We start from the raw sequence: 11,619 nt of genomic DNA, 5'->3' as shown, positions 1-11,619 counted from the left end.
GTCTATATATACCTCCATGTTCTTCCCCAGTTGGTTCTGGAACATTTTGTTGACCAGTCTTTGATAGGTGGCCCCAGCATTCTTGAGCCCGAAGGGCATGACGATGTAGCATTATACACCCTTGTCCGTCTGGAAGCTGGTGTGTTCCTGGTCTTCTGCATGCATTGAGATCTGGTTGTAGTCAGAGTAAGCATCCATGAATCTCAACAACTCATACCCAGATGTAGCATCCACCATCTGGTCAATCCGAGGCTGAGGGAAGCAATATTTGGGCCATGCCTTGTTTAATATCTGTGAATTCAATGCAAGTCCTCCACGTTCCATTTTGCTTTGGCACCAACACTGGATTGGCCATCCAAACGAGATATAAGGCCTCCCATGTGAAGTTGATTGAGGAAAAATTCTCGATTTCTAGCTTGAGGGCCTCCGCCCTTTTTGTACCCAGGGGCCTTCGCTTCTGCCAGACAGGAGTGGCGTTTTCGTCAATGTTCATGGTGTGGCATATGACGTTGCGGTTGATCCCAGTCATATTTGAGTGAGACCAAGCTAGGGCGTCCTAGTTCTCTTTCACTCGGGCAATTATGGCAGCCTTGACCTCTGACTTCAAGTTCCTCTCTACCCGAATCACTTTGGTTGGGTCAGTGTCACTGATGCACACCTCCTCAACTTCCTCCATGGGCTCTAATGCCCTATCCGCCTTTATTTGAGGATCCAATTCATTGTCCTCCCGGACCACCCTCTATGCTAGCTGTGGTGACGGGATTGGATCAGCATTTTTCTCTTTGAGAGGCTCTTTGCGAACCATGAAGATTGGTCAGGCAGAGATGTGACAACATATCTAGGCGCTCTTCTGATCTCCCCATATAGTTCCCACTCTACCGTTATCACACTAGAACTTCATGCATAGATGGCAGATGGAGGTTATGGCATCGAAGTCAACTAGAGCAGAGCGCCCAAAGATCACGTTGTACGCGGTGGGGCAATCCACCACCACGAAGGTGCAATACTTGAATGAGCCCTGAACCTCGTTTCCTAGCATCACGGGGAGTTAAATCTTTCCCATCGGCAGCAAAGAATCCCCATTGAAGCCATAGATCTACGTAGGGAAGGAGGCTAGGTTCACCTCTGTTAGCCCGATCGCCGTGAAGGCTGGCTTGAATAGGACATTGACAGAGCTCCCGTCATCCACCAACACTCAGGACACTCGTTTGTTGGCGATTTGGGCATCAATGACCAAAGGGCCGTGATGCGGGAAGTGAACATACCGGGCGTCTTCCTCCGTGAACGTTATGGGCAGGTTCATCAGCTTTGGACGATGGTCCGGAGTCTAGACCAATGCGCACACCTCTTGGTTGTGATCGAGCTCGCTAAGGTATCTTTTTCTATCATTTCGGGATGGTCCTCCTAGGTATGAGCCTCCTGATATGGTGACCACTTGGCCATATACCCGAGGAGGCGCGGTTCTGAGGGGATACGACATTCTGGGCTCAAGAGCCATAGGGCCTCCAGGTAATTACACTATTGGGGCCCCCTGAGGGGTCTGTGCTCCTGATCCAAGAGTGTACCCTCCCTAAGGAGTTCGTTATGACACCTGTGCACCCGGGGCCAAAGGTTTTCCAAGAGCTGTGGGCAGTCCCAGAACTCCCGTTGGCATCCTGACCCGTTGGTGGAGATGTCTCAGTTTAATCAAATTCTCAATCTCGTCCTTCAGCTGGCGACATTCTTCGGTCGTGTGGTCCACGTCCTTGTGGTAGGTACACCTTTTGCTAGTTTCCCTCGAATTCTTTCCCCTTTTAAACATGGGGCTTAGTTTTCGTTAATGGACTACATTGCCCGTTGCAAGGTAGATATTTTCCCGAGTGTCCACCAAGTTGGTATACTCTGTGTATTGGGGCTCGTACCTCCTTTTTCCCTCCTTCGTGGGCTCTGCTCACCTCAGCTGCTTCGGCCTAGGGCGGTAAGGCACCGCTAGGAGCGGCACTATACCCCGTTGGTGCCACTCCTTACCCGGAGAATGGGGCAGATAAAGTCGGAGCATATCCTAAAGTAGTGGGCCTATACACAGTTGGGATCATGAATGGCATCCCAAAGGTTCCAGCGGATCCAGATGCCACTAGAGGTGCCAGATAGAGATCCTCACTACAGTGTACAACTAACCCTATTTATAGGCAGTCAAGTAGCTTGGTCCGGACTAATCCAAGCCCAATAAGGTTGTAATTACAATTTGCTCACTAACGGAGCCATAATACAAAGAATGTAACATCATTAGATGTTGTTAATCTGGGGCCATTGGGCCAGCTTAGGCGTGGTCAAGCCTTACAATTGCCCTTTGTTTGTTAGTACGAACTGATCCACGTGGGCTACTAAGGGGATCCTGGGGACAGGATCTATCAGAGTAGTGGTAGTACTGTTTCCTAGGAACAGTGTACGTTCCGTGCGTATCCCATTCTGCAAGTTAGTTAGGGAGACCAACCTCCGGATTTCTCGGGGACACGTCAGCATCAAGGAAGACTAGGCTTGTACTATCCAGATGTAAGGGTCTAGGTTCATTTACCAATATCCGGGATCGTTTACCTAAGTCTTGATTCATTTACCAGGACCTAGGTTCATTTACCAAGGCGTATATCTTGTTGGCGGCGTCTTCTCCCGGATTCCACTTGATGGGATCCATCTCTTGGAGTGACTTGACTGCCATCACAATTTACATCCCAGAGGAGGTAGATTGAGAGTGGTCAGGGAGATGATGTGGGCCTGCACCTTAGTTATGGCCCCCTCACTATGCTTGCACTACTTGCCCGTCATCGGGCTTAGTATGGTTTGGGCCATCAGGGTTTCCTTATTTATTGTTCACTGGGTCCAAGTTGGGCCTGAACCTCTTTTGAGGGCCCACAGACCCATCCGGCCCTGCCATATGTCATAGGTGGAAAATATGGATAACACTATGAAGTTCATATAATTTCTTCTTCATCTATCCTCTCTGTATATGATTTATACTTAATGCATGTGGATAATTGATCACTATTTACATGATTTATGATTTTGATTCGAGATCCGAGATCCGAGAGGGGGGAGTTGAATATTCTATAATCATATAGACATAAATTGCATATAGGACGAGAGTACCTGTATGGTTTGTGAAGCGTTTAGGGTTTCTATGCTTCATGCCTTCTATATGTTAAAACTTATCACAGATATGTAGAAAGTTTGCATATAAGTTTAGGTCTTTTTATCTTGAAAAAGAATTAGGATTGTTTTAGTTAACCCGCTATTAAGATAGAGATTGAAGAATTATATGCGTTGATCAGTAAAATTTACAGGTTGAAAAGTTTATGAAGTTAATACCCTACATTTTTAATTATTGAATCAATCATTATAATTGCACGGTTTATTTTAATTTTAAGTTTTAGTTTAAAAATCACTCTATTTTCGACAGCCAAATAAAAAGCTAGAATTGGTTATTGGTACTTTATTGATAGTCTCTATGGAAATGATTCTTATTTACTATATATATTACTTGAATCGATAAAGTATACTTGCACATTATATTTTCGCTATCAAGAAGAAAATCAACACGCACAATACGACAGTATCATGAACACATACTCACTCTCTTATTATAATCATCAAATCAATAAATTTAAATAATAAATATATATCCTTTAACTATTATATGAAGCAGTTTCTTTGTTTTTATTTATAAATTAACAATGACTAATGAAAAGATTAAAGACACCTTTTACTTTCTACGCCTAAATTTATTGTAGTTGATATATTTTTAAATTAATTGATATGACTACATTCATTTTTTTTTATTTCTTGTGACAGTGAAGAAACAAAAGAATCAACACGATCCTAATCAAGTTGGGATGGGTTTGAATTCTACTTGTTCATATGCCTACGGTGCATCACCTTCTGTAAGAGCATTATACTTTTTCTATGCATTACGTTGTCATTGCTAAATTAATATTGTTTTTAAGTTAATTTTCTTTTATTATGTTTATATGAGACAACTTTTTTGTTTTGGACTAGTTCTTTGTTCAACCTCCTTTAGGAATTGTTTTTTTTTTTAATTATGCCTTCTTCTACCATTACTACAAACAATGCAGGTGTCGTATGAAGCACTTTGTTATATCTATAACTAATTAGCTCACAAGAAGCATGTCAGCATGTGTACTTGGGTGACAAAGAAAATGTTAAAAAGATTGAGTTCTCTAAAAGATATAGAAGCATTTTTCAATTTGGACTAGTTTTGGTTGGGCTAAGGCTTGTGACGTGTATTTTAAATATAGCAATGTTGTTTTTTAAGAACTGATTTGGCCTTATGCCTAACATATTGGAGGACAACTTGTTCTTTTTTGTATAAAAGTATGATATTATTTTATTTAATTTAAAAATGATTACTACTTTGTTTGTTGGGCTAAAAGAGTTTGTTTTTATTAATTACTAGTTAAGTTTTGACAATAAAAATATTTACTTTATACTTATGATTTATTTCTCACAGAAGCTTGTTGATGATGATCGATAGAAATAGTTTTACCAAAAAGAAGCCTCTCTTCAATGGTATGATTTCTTAATTTCTTCTTTCTCTGTCTATGTATATAAGTGTGTGTGTGTGTGTGCATATATATATAAACAAGCAAGTATGTATACATTTTGTGGCATGATGATAGAAATAGTGGTACCAAGAAGATGAGGTTGAAAAATACATATCATTTTTCATTGATTTGTTACTGATAAGAAAGTTTTAAAGGCTCTATTTTTTAATTGTAATGTCGATTTGATAACTCTAATATTTGGAGCTAATGGTCTGTTTGTTTTTACTTGAGTGTTAAATGTCCAATATATTTTGGCTCTTATTTTGCTTCTTGCAGCTCACACTAACTTTGTTCCTTGCTTATGTGTGTGTGTATATATATATTTATAAATAGATATTGAGTGTTGTGATAGTGAGTTGTGGCTATTCCTACTGTTAATCCACCCTTCGATTTGAACATTTTACTGCTATAAATGAATTCAAGTATTTTCCTTTCTTTTGTTGGATAAGCTCTCTAAAGAATGAAAGGAAAGAAAAAATAATAGAAATTTCAATATATATATAGCTATTTATGTATATATTTGATAATGATTCATGAACTATAAAAGAGGTTCGCACCTTGATCTATAAGTCATTGCCAATCTAAAAATTTGAAACACTAACTAATTTTGTTTCATGCTACTTGTTAGGAGATTTTGTTTTTCTAGTTAATGTACTTGTTAAAAGAGGTATTTTTTAGTCTATATATAAATATAAATGTGGTATATTATAGTTGGCTCTTATTGCTCTATGGACTAGATCACTGACCACAAAGAAACTATTCTAAAAACTTGAACATGTAGTCGAGCTTGGCCGCCACCCTATCCTAGGACCTAAAGTTACATGTGTAGACACATATAAGAGAAATGTTAACGTGACCAAAGATTATTATGAGTAAATTTATTGATGAAATAGTTTGTACTTTGGGTTGTGGACAAGATATATATGATATGCAATTACTCTTTTTCTTTTGAAATTTCAACTTTGACTTGTAATACTTATTTTGCTAATGTAATCACAGTTTAGCTAATAGTATTATTTTTGCAATGTGCAGGTCTAATGAGATTGTCTTTCTTTGGAGCAAAAGTAGACTCTTTCTTTGGAGCAAAAGTAGACTGCAGTTGTAGTTAAAGTCTCTTTGGAGACAAATAATTTATTTCTCTAACTCTGTACACCTTTTTACAGTCATTAATGGTAGAATTCTCATTGAGTAGAATTTATTTTGTAATATGATTTTAGAATTCTAATAATGAGAATTTATTTATATTATCTTGTGAAGGATAATTTTTTGTCTTCATCTTTTCGGGAAAAAAAAACATTATGTAAGCTTATTTGTATGACATTAATTGAAACTTTTATGAATGGTCTAATAATATGAAAAAATGTATTATCATATAATTATAATTAAATTTGTGTTATAACACTACTCCATAAGTAGCAAAATGTGTTATATAAACTATTATAAATGATATAAGGAAATACTTGTCCATTTATTAAAATAACACAACAAAAAGTGTTATCGATACTTCTCTATAACAATGGAAAAGAATTATACAAAATGTTATGACCTACGATAATGTCATTTTCCTTAAGACATCAAAAAGTATTATGGTATGTATATGATAATACGTTTCCAGTATTGTAGAAAGGGGTCTTTGGTGTATTAGGAATTTATTAGGCCATTATAGTTAATTAGAAACTAAATTTATAATTAATTTATTCAATTAAAACTAATTTTTAACTAAATAACCATTTTCGTCATCTTTTTAATTTGGTTGAATTTAAATAATTAAAATAATCAAATTCAAATAATTATTTAAACTTAAGATAAGATCTTAACCAACTAAAAGATATTTTATTTTTCGAATAATAATAAAATAAGATAATTGTCTTTTTAAAAATTCAAACAATTTAAAAATAATTAAATAAAAGATATGACTTTAGCACAAAAATAGGATATTGATTGGGCACCAAGAATGGTTCCTTAAGGACTAGGGTCGGCAGTTGGGCAAGACCCTACGGGCTCAATAATGGCTTGTAGTTGCTGCCAGGCAGCTAGCGCATATGAGCAGGGGCGCGACTAGGGGCTACGCGTGTGGGTGCAGGAGCACGCCAGGAGGCTCACGCGTGGGTGCAGGAGCGCACCAGGAAGATCGCGCAGCTAGGCGCAGGGGCTCGTGCCCTTATGTGTGTGGCTACGATGAGGCTCGAGCCTCTTAGCTTGGATCCCTTCTCTTCTTGTGTCCAGATTTTTCAATTTCAAATTTCAAAAATAAAATTACAAATATCCAATGCCACTTATGGCTTACACAAGTTCTAAGAAAAAACTCAAATTCCTAACCCAATAGTACCATATAATTAACGATCCATCATTCAATCATACACTCAAAAAACATATCCATCAATTCAATATACATATCAACATAATTATAAAAAATACAAAAAACACAAACAACATTTAATATATATATATAGTGAACGCCCCATGTCACTATGGTTGCTTCTTGGAATGACGACTGGCCCTACAAACCAACACAAGTCTTTCCAACGTGCTTTGTCCTCACTCTCACGCTTCCTGGGAAAACTTCCTAGGAGGTCACCCATCATGAGACTACTCCAGGTCAAGCACACTTAACTTTGGAGTTCTTAAGTGATGGACTACCGAAAAGAAGATGCATCTTGTTGGCATAGGTAGTACTCATCAATCCATTTAAGTCATCTTCAACTGTGTAGTCTCATACCTACATATTCTTAGAATCATCACATTTGACCTTCCCCAGGCGATGTGGGATTGTACATTTTTTACCTAGTTTTTCCCCCCACGGATCATGAGATTCTGACTGTCACATATATGTAGACTACTCGGGTACTAATTGTTGGTATTATATAAGGGAAAATACAAATACGCAATGGAATGGTGTAGAGAAGGGATTTTAAACAATCATTAATATCAGCCAGGATCATACATATATTGATATATTAAATAACACATAAAATGGTTAGAGATTACCTCCCATAGCCTATACCAAGTGTCCTTGAATCTTTTCGTAAAACCAATGATCTTCCTATCCTTATAAAAGCTCACACCTAAGCCTTCCAAGTCGATCCTCTAACACACAAGGACATGTGTGGGCAAGTAGGATTCACAGGTTGATTTTAGGCTCTCTAAATGTAACGTCCTACTACCTTAGAGTCGTTACCATGTGAGTTATAAATGTGTCATTAGCTTGCTAATCGAGGTTTTAGGTTAAAAGTGTGCCTAAATTGAAATAAAACTCATTTAACGACATAAATTATAAAGATTTGGACCTTCATTGAAATCATAAAAAGTTGTACATTTGGGATCCCAAAATATTGTTTAGAAAATGTATTACAACTCAAAAATATAAATACGGTCGACCTAGGAAACAAAACAAACCACTATAGTATATTTCCCAAAATAACCCTGGTCGTGGCAGCTAGGTAGGCCAAACATGTACTCGTCGCTCCACGCTCTCCGTACTCATGGTTGGTCGACCTTTCCTTTGCCCTTACCTACACCATAGAGCACCCGTGAGTCGAAGCCCATCAAGAAAACTCAACGCAAACAAAGCATAATCCAATCCTATAAAAATAACACAAACAGTCAACAGACCAAACACATAACGCCCTACGCCGACCCAGGTGCTTTACCAGGCCCTGGGTTTGCAATCTTCACCTAGTGGGTGGATACAACACCCTTGGAGGGTCTCGCCCTAGTGACCTGCACTCAGCATGCTCAACGCTGATCTTGGCCCCTTGCCGTACCCAGCTTCTTATCGTTCTCGGCCTTCGCCATTCCCGGCCTTCGTCGTTCATTCATAAACAAGCATAATATTCACATATATTCACACATATATTAAACATAAACAATAGGGCCACGCCCTGTAACACAAACAGTAGGGTCATGCCCTGGTCTACGGGTACAACAGTTTTCTTACCTTTGTCCCGAGCTGATTGATTACCGCGATCCCGAGCACAGTCCTCTAACCACAACCTTGTTGAAAATCTAGTCACAACGCATTCATAATAACCATCCATCAAGCCTTAAATCAATTAATAACTTCAGAATATTACCCTAGCCTCTCGGACCTTGAATCCTACTAAACTGGGCAGTAGAATCCTTCCCTAGCCTTAACATTTGGGTTCCCGAGCTTAAAACCTTCATTTTCCCCTTTTTTCCATTTTGAGTCGTGGCCCGCTACAAGTCAAAGGGCAAGCCATCTCTGCTGAAGGACATGGGCCACAACGCGCTATACTCTGCACCGCGGCGCTTGGGAAAATTTCCGAGGCCCCCAGGCCTCAATGTTCAAACGAGCCACAGCGCTTGTTAAACCGGGCTGCGGCCCAAGCCTTAAAACCCAGAATTCTCACCACTTTTCTGTGTTTTTCCCTGAGCCTAACTCAATAATTCACACCCCCAAATTTATTTAAACCCAAAATTGAGCCTAGAACCCTCATCCACACAGCTTAGGCATCATAACAATCCCATAAACAATTCCATATACTCATCAAACACTCAAAACTAAACTTAGAGTCCACTAACATACAGGCCTATAGTTCTAGCAAAATTCAATAGGAATAATAACTGAAATCCCCTTATTTTTGTGATATCCTCATTCCTTGAGCTAATCCCAAACACAACAAGCTCTCGATCCTTCAATTTCTTAGTCCCAAGTCCTCAAAATTCCATTAGCTTCTAAGTTTCAATGAGAGGGAGAGAGAGCCGAGTAAGAGAGAGCAAGAGCTGAGATTTATGTTTTCTTTCTTCTGTTTCTTTCTAACTTGGTTCTAGAATTTGAGATAAGTCTAAGTTTATCTCCTAGCTAAAAGTCCAAAATACCCCCAAGTCCATCTTAATCCTTTAGTGTCACCAAGGGCAATCCCGTCAATTGCCACATCCCGCTAAATCCTCGAGTGTTCCTATAAATTCCCATTTTATCCCCGATACACCTAAGCAACGTTATATCACCACCCATTACCCGGTAATTCCCAAACACATACTATACCCCCAGAATACCCCTAGGCTCCTCCCGAGCCGAGTATTCGACCCCATTGTGACTATTCAGCTAATTCGCTCCCTAGGACCGTCTCAGATCGAACATTACAAATATATCACCATACCCTTGTGGTATCAACCACAACACACAAATATAAAACATTTATGCCCTCAACGGGCTAAAATTACAAATATTACCCTAATAACCAAATTGGGCCCACATGCATATTTAATTCACCTAAATATGCATTTCTAATCACATAATCATTTAATTCACATATTAGCATAATTAAATCAATTATTACCCTCTTGGCACACTAATCAAGGTCTTAAGCCCTATTATCAAATTTGGGACGCTACAACTATCCCCTCCTTACGGAAATTTTGTACTCAAAATTTACCTGAATAACTCGGGATACCGATCCCGCATATCAGTCTCAAACTCCCAAGTCGCCTCTTCCACTCTGTTGTTACTCCACAACACTTTCACTAAGGCGGTGGTCTTGCTCCGCAAGACTTTATCTTTTCGGTCTAGAATCTTAATCAACTTCTCTTCATAAGATAAATCTTGATCCAACTCCAGGTTCTCATAACTCAGCACGTGCGTAGAATCTGATACATACTTTCAGAGCATGGACACATGAAATACATTGTGAACCCCTGATAGAGCTAGAGGCATCGCCAATCTGTAGGCTACCTCTCCAACCCATTCCAGAATCTCAAAGGGTCTAGAAACCTAGGGCTCGACTTGCCCCTCACCCCAAATCGTTTCACCCCTCAAAAGGGAGAAACTCTGAGAAACACTTGACCGCCGACTTGAAACTCTACGCTTCTGCATCTCAAGTCTGAATAACTCTTCTGTCAACTCTAGGAGACGAGCATTCGAGATCTAATCTTCTCAATCACCTCATTGGTCCTCTAAACAACCTTAGGACCTAAATACCTCCTCTCACCCATCTCATCCCAATGCATGGGTGATCTGCACTTCCTCCCATAAAGCATCTCATACGGAGCCACTCCGATAGTTGCCTGATAGCTATTATTGTATGAAAACTCTACCAAAGGAAGATATTTACTCCAAGATCCCCCAAAATCCAACATGGAGGCTCGCAACATATCCTCCAGTATCTGAAATGTCCGCTCAAAATGTCCATTCGTCTAAGGATGATAAGCGGTACTAAATCGCAACTCTGTGTTAGGAAAATATGTATTTTTCCTCAATGGAAATAATAAAAATTACAAATCTATGCAATATATTACAAATAAATAATGATTGATTAAAAAGAGTTACAACTCTATAACTGAAAATTACAAATAAACAAAGAAAATAAAGAAGATGATGAAGAAGAAGAGAATAGTAAAATACAACTCTAAGCAAAAGGTTACAAATAAAGTAAAGTGTTTGAAACAAAAGAAAAGAAAAGATTACAACTCTTGAACAAGAAATACAAGTAAAAAGAACAAGAGAATAAGAAGAAAACAATACAATAGAATGGAGAACAAAAATATAAGAAAACTCTCACTTACACAACCTAAGTGAAGAGGGTTGGGGATTACCAACTTGAACAAGGTTTAAAACCTTTGTCCAAAAGCTTATTTCCCCCTAACTCAAGCACTAAGGGATCTCTCTCAGATATTGGAAAAGCTTCCTGGAATTATCAAGCCTCAAGGTGTTTCTAGCCAAGTGCTCTAATGGATAGAAATGTTGTGTCTTACAAGTGAGCTATAGGCTCCTATTTATAGAGTTTAGAGACACCCTTTGAATTTCAAATTCCATCAACCCCCATGGCTGTTACCAATGTTTAATTGGATTAATATGGAATTAAAAATGAGATTTGTGAGTTATTTGGGTTTTTTGAGCCGTTCAACAAAGATTGAAAAATAGTCAGTTTTTAGCCTGTGGCCGTGGCCAGAGACATTAGTGGTCGCGGTCACCGACCATTTTCAGCACTAAAAAATGTGCTGTTTTTCCAAACGGTTCCAAACCCTCCCAAATGATTTTGTAACTCCCAAAACACATTATTGGGGT

Source organism: Humulus lupulus, chromosome 9 (assembly GCF_963169125.1).
Source record: "Humulus lupulus chromosome 9, drHumLupu1.1, whole genome shotgun sequence".
Taxonomy (NCBI): domain Eukaryota; kingdom Viridiplantae; phylum Streptophyta; class Magnoliopsida; order Rosales; family Cannabaceae; genus Humulus; species Humulus lupulus.
Note: the sequence above shows the minus strand (reverse complement) of the source record.